The following is a 6,361-nucleotide window of genomic DNA, read 5'->3' on the forward strand; positions in this document are numbered from 1 at the left end:
GACTATTCTGGGTCACATGCCTAGCAACACACTTTATCTTTTCAATATATAGTCATTCTTTGTTTTAAAGATTTGAGAGAGAGCTAGTGAGCATGTGAGTGGGAGGAGGGATGGGGGTGGGGGAGAGGGAGAGAGAGAGAGACCACGCGCGCGTGTGCGCTCGATAATCTCAAGCTGACTCTCCACTTAGCACAAAGCCCAATTTGGGACTTGATTCCATGATCCTGAACTGAAACCAAGAGTCTGACGCTCAACCGACTGAGCCACCCCTGGGCTCCAACACCTAAAGTCTTTCTAATTTCAGGGAAGCTCCCTTGAATTACAGCGTATTGGTCAGGGTCCAGTAAAGTCAGAGAAGCCATGTTGGTTATTTGAGCAGAGGGAATATGAAAACAAATTAACTAAGTATAGAGTTAAGTAGGTTACTGAAAGAATAAAAACACCAAAATGTCGTAGAAGTAGCAGCTTAAATTCTCAGGAATGAGAGAACAAAATAAAGGAGATAGGAGTTCATGGAACTGAGTCAGACCTCTGAGGAAGGATGCTGGTGCTGGTTTGATCTTGGGCCTAAGACCCAGATCACTGAAGAGGGGCTGCTGGTGTCCCACAGCGGGGACATGATGAAAGTGGCTCTGTAAGTGTTGTGAAAATTGCACCTGGAATGAGTTCCTGCTAGGGAAAGAGGTGATGCTTCCAGAATGAAGTAACATTTCTGAAATGATGGTCACAACCACAAGCAGACATAAAGCCCAGGAAGCAGACAGGAAGGAACAAATCCTTTCTCCCTCATGCTTGCAGCTGTCCTCTACTGTCCCCTATTGGTACAGGCTAACAAAGACCCAGCCAAAACTGTGGTTTGGATGCCTATGAGCTGAGAAATAATCTAAATGACTGGCATTTGGTTTTAAGTATTTGTTCTTTTCTATTGCTTTGGATTTCTGTATAGTTTCTAAATATTCTTTTCCATTGCCTCAATTTCTTCTCTGAAGATTCCTTTTATATGGGTATCAAGTCTTCTATATTTTGTAACACTTTTTCTTGAATCCTTTTTAAGTCTGTTATGATGGAAAGCATTTTCTTCCTTTTTATACTCCTCTTCTTAGGAATTTATTAGTTGTGTCTTACTTATTTTGAATCCCTTCTAGTTTTCTTTTTTTAAAAAATATTTTATTTATTTATTTGACAGAGATCACAAGTAGGCAGAGAAGCAGGCAGAGAGAGAGGAGGAAGCAGGCTCCCCACTAAGCAGAGAGCCCAATGCGGGGCTCGATCCCAGGACCCTGGGATCACAACCCGAGCCGAAGGCAGAGGCTTTAACCCACTGAGCCACCCAGGCACTCCCAGAGTTTTCATTTTTTTTTTTTTTTTAAAGATTATTTATTTATTTATTTGACAGAGAGAGATCACAAGTAGACGGAGAGGCAGGCAGAGAGAGAGAGAGAGAGAGGGAAGCAGGCTTCTTGCTGAGCAGAGAGCCCGATGTGGGACTTGATCCCAGGACCCTGAGATCATGACCTGAGCCGAAGGCAGCGGCTTAACCCACTGAGCCACCCAGGTGCCCCCAGAGTTTTCAGTTTTATTTTTTATTTATTTATTTATTTATTTTTTTAAAGATTTTATTTATTTATTTGACAGAGAGAGACCACAAGCAGGCAGAGAGGCAGAGAGAGAGGAGGAAGCAGGCTCCCTGCCGAGCAGAGAGCCCGATGCGGGGCTCGATCCCAGGACCCTGAGATCATGACCCGAGCCGAAGGCAGCGGCTTAACCCACTGAGCCACCCAGGCGCCCCGAGTTTTCAGTTTTAAAGTGATTTTCTCCCTTTAATTTCTAGTACTTCGCTGAATTGTCACTGACCTTTTAAAATATTTCATCCACTAATCTGAGCCTAATTCATTTCTAGCTTTCATAGTTTTCTTAAATTCTTATAACTTGGTTTAAAGCACTTTTGTGTTTTGTTCTCTATTTTTGTTTTAAATTCTACAATTCTGTTGTTCACGTCTATGTGAAATACATTTTCCTATCCTTTTAGGAGGTAGGAAGGATAAAAATAACTTTGCTGGCCTCAAGGCTCATGAAATTCTATTATTTTCACAAAATGACCTCATTTTGAGATTTTGCTTCTTCTGAGTCTCTCCTGCATTTGTCTGTACATTATCTTTCTTTTGTCCCTACTATCCCTGTCCTGATCAATTTTGTGTCTATAGCCAGCAGTTTCTCCTTAATTGAGCTGTTTGGGAATAAAGATTTTATTTGCTAGCTTCACGAGTTCATAAGGAACAAAAAAAAAAAGTTCATAAGGACCTAGACTACTCCAACATCTTCAGAACTTAGCACAGTCCCCTCTAATTCACCTGCTAACTGACATCTGTAGGAACCTTCTTTTTGGGCTGTTGTTCTCTAATTAGCCTGTCATGCTTTCTAGTGGAAACCTGTTGATTTAGGGGATCTCTTAATTCTCAAAGTTATCCATTGTCCCACTGCTTTTTCTCTGTGGCTTTCTAAACAGACAGCCAGTACCATTCAGGTCTTAGAGTTTGTCATTACCTAAACAACTTTTGGGACCATGGGGATTCATTGTCATCGAGATTTGTTGTAGATGTTGTGCATGATTTATGCCTCAATGGATTTGGTGAAATAAAAAAACTACACTGCTATCTCTGTGATCTTCTATTTTCTTTCTTTTTTGAAAGATTTTACTTATTTGAAAGAGAGATCACAAGTAGGCAGAGAGGCAGGCTGAAAGAGGGGGAAGCAGGCTCCCTGCCGAGCAGAGAGCCCAATGTAGGGCTTGATGCCAGGACCTGAGCCGAAAGCAGAGGCTTAAGTCACCGAGCCACTCAGGTGCCCCAATGTGATCTTCTATTCTTTAATGTACTTCTGGTGGTTAATCTTTTATTTGGGAAGATTTTTCTTTCTTTCTTTCTTTTTTAAGATTTTATTTATTTGGCAGAGAGAGAAAGAGAGGGAACACAAGCAGGGGGAGAGGAAGTGGGGGAGGGAGAAGCAGGCCTCCTGCTGAGCAGGGAGGCCAATGTGGTGCTAGATTCCAGAACCGTGGGATCATGACCTGGCTGAAGGCGGATGCTTAATGACTGACCCACCCAGGTGCTATTTGGGAGTATTTCTGATAATAGTTTGTATAAGTTAGTAGAGCATGGTGACTGAGAGAATGGGGTTTGGAGTCATACCACCTGGATACAAATCCTGCATTCACCATTTACTGTGTGATCCATAACCTTTGTGTCTTTGTTTCCTGTGTAAAAGAACAGGTTGTTGAGAGATCTAAATTAAACATTGTATGTAAAGCACTGAACAAAATACTATATTACACAGTAGGTATTCAACCAAGATAGCTGTTTTAATTACTATAGTTTTCTTTTTCAGGCCCAGGACTTATGTTTCTGACTTTATAGGGGAAAAAAAAGTAAAAAGCAAAATTTGAATATTTAAAAGAAAAAAAACCCCAACCTCTTGACATTAATTCCTGCTTCCATGACAATATAGAAACCACAACTGCAAACAGCTAGAAAATAATGAAAATGAGAAAAACACATGGTAGACAAAAGGTGACTTCAGAGGAGTTCATAGTACCAAGCACTTTCATTATAAAATAGAAAAGAATGAAAATACACGCAAGAAGCATTCAATACTAGTGGTTAACTGCCTTCTATTTTCTTTTTTTTAAAAAGGTAAAGTAGAAACCAATGAATTAAAAAAAGAGTAAAATGATAGTACCAAATGTTGGTAAGGATGTGTGGAACAGAGACACTCAGATAATGGTGAGAAGGAAAAAAATTTACAACAGAGGTTTAATTAAAGTGGAAGATGAACATAGCCTTTAAGCATCAAGTCTACTTCTAGGTAAGTACTGTAGAGCAGACTTTCCCAACCGGTATGTCAGGGATAGGTGGTTGGGTAAGGCCTTTACTGGCCACAGCTTCCAAAGTCTCATATTTTATCCTAGTGGAGCCTATATTCTTTTCTGTATTATCATCTATCTACATAAAGAACTGGTAGGCAACCTCTTCTAGGTAGGCAATCTTTCTTGGATCACCACATTAGAAAGCTGAGTTTCACTGGAGCCAGGGCCATATTTTATTCTTTGCTGGGTCTCCAGCAGCTAGAAGTGTCTGGTATACAGTACTTGCTCAAAAATATTTGTTGAATGTGCAAATGCATACCACATATAAAAATGTTCATTGGAGTATTATAAAAGTACAAAATCAAAGAGTATATGTCCATTTAAATAGAGAAAGGATGAACATCTATATTCATATAATGGGGTATTATTCAGCAGCTAAAATAAATGAAATCCAAGTATAAATTTCAAAGACAACATTGAATGAAAAAAGCAAATTTCTGAAAGGTATGTACAATGCAACCTAGAGTTTTATATAAAGCTTATAAATACAAAACAAGGCTATCTTTTAAGTACAAAATTAAACATGCATGAGCCATCAAAAGAAATGAAATCTTGCCATTTGCAATGACATGGATGGAACTAGAGGGTATTATGCTGAGTGAAATAAGTCAATCAAAGAAAGACAATTATCATATGGTCTCCCTGATATGAGGAATTTGAGAGGCAACGTGGGGGGTTTGGGGGATAGGAAAGGAAAAAATGAAACAAGATGGGATTGGGAGGGAGACAAACCATAAGAGACTCTTAATCTCACAAAACAAACAGGGTTGTGGGCGAGGGGGTGGTGGTGGTGGTGGTTGGGTTGTGGACACTGGGGAGGGTATGTGCTATGGTGAGTGCTGTGAAGTGTGTAAGCCTGACCATTCACAGACCTGGGGCTAATAATACATTATATGTTAATTAAAAAAAAAACTAAATGAAAAAATAAAAAAAATTAAGCATGGAAAGAAAAACAACAAAAATCATTGCTTCTGGGGAAAACAGAAGAGGAATGCTATCAGTAAAAGATTTGCAAGAGAGTTTCATCTTGCCCTGTAATATTTTATTTCTGAAATAAAAACTGGAGCATTAGTAAAATGTTAGGATTTAATAGGATTAAATGTTACTTGATATGCTCTTTGTATTTCTGTTAAAATCAACCATAATATTTTAAAAAGGTAGGATAAATAAATCTAAGAATGTGTATGAAAAACAAGTAAACTACTGGTTGGCTAATCAAGAAAGCAAGCATGTATATAGAAATCAATGAGGACACTTAGTATACAGAAAATATCAAAAGAATACTTTCTATACCTTTAAGTAAATACATTTTTAAAAAGCCCAAATAAAATGGATGCTCTTTCTAGAAAAATTACAAGTAAGAATTGAGGAGAAAGAAAACAGAAAGGGAGAAGTGGCAGAGAAATAGTCCTAAAACAAACAAGATTCATGGCCCAAATAAATCTACCATTAAATTCTTACAAGTCTGAGGGACAGATTTCCCTTTATCACCTGAACCTTTCTAAAGTATAATGATAGAAAAAGAGTCTTTTGGGGGGGGAGGCGTTATTTAGTCATATATTCACAAAGTAGATTAAGAATTCATATTGCAGGGTGCCTGGGTGGCTCAGTGGGTTATAGCCTCTGCCTTTGGCTCAGGTTGTGATCCTGGGCTCCTGGGATCGAGCCCGTCAGGCTCTCTGCTCATCAGGGAGCCTGCTTCCCCATCTCTCTCTCTGCCTGCCTCTCTGCCTACTTGTGATCCCTGTCAAATAAATAAAAATTAAAAAAAAAAAAATTCATATTGCATCATCTATTTGTGTCAACCAAAACCAGTCGTGTTTAAACATGACAGTTCACAGGAAAAGGAAATATAAATAGTTCAAGTAGATACCCAACCTTATCCCTTTTTAAAAAGATTTATTCATTTGTCAGAGAGGGAGAGCACAAGCAGGGGGAGCTGCAGGCAGAGGGAAAAACAGGCTCCCTGCTGAGCAAGGAGGCTGATGCAGGACTCAATCCCAGGACACTGGCATCATGACCTGAGGTGAAGGCAGACTGAGCCACCCAGGCACCCCAACCCAACCTTATTATTTTTTTTTTTTGAAGATTTTATTTGACAGAGAGAGAGAGAGATCACAAGTAGAGAGAGAGAGGGGGAAGCAGGCTCCCTGCTGAGCAGAGCCGGATGCGGGGCTCAATCCCTGGACCCTGAGACCATGACCTGAACCCAAGGCAGAGGCTTAACTCACTGAGCCACCCAGGCGCCCCTCCAACCTTATTCTCAAGTGAAAATACAAAATTCCACTGGGATTTTTACCAGACTAGCAAAGATCAAAATGTTTCAGAACACTGTTTATAAAGATTCAAGGAAATAGGCATTCCCACACATGGGTGGTAGAATTATAAATGGGCATACTTCTTACAGAAAGCAATTTGCCAGCATCTATCAAGAATAAA

This window comes from Lutra lutra, chromosome 4 (assembly GCF_902655055.1).
Source record: "Lutra lutra chromosome 4, mLutLut1.2, whole genome shotgun sequence".
NCBI classification, from domain to species: Eukaryota; Metazoa; Chordata; class Mammalia; order Carnivora; family Mustelidae; genus Lutra; species Lutra lutra.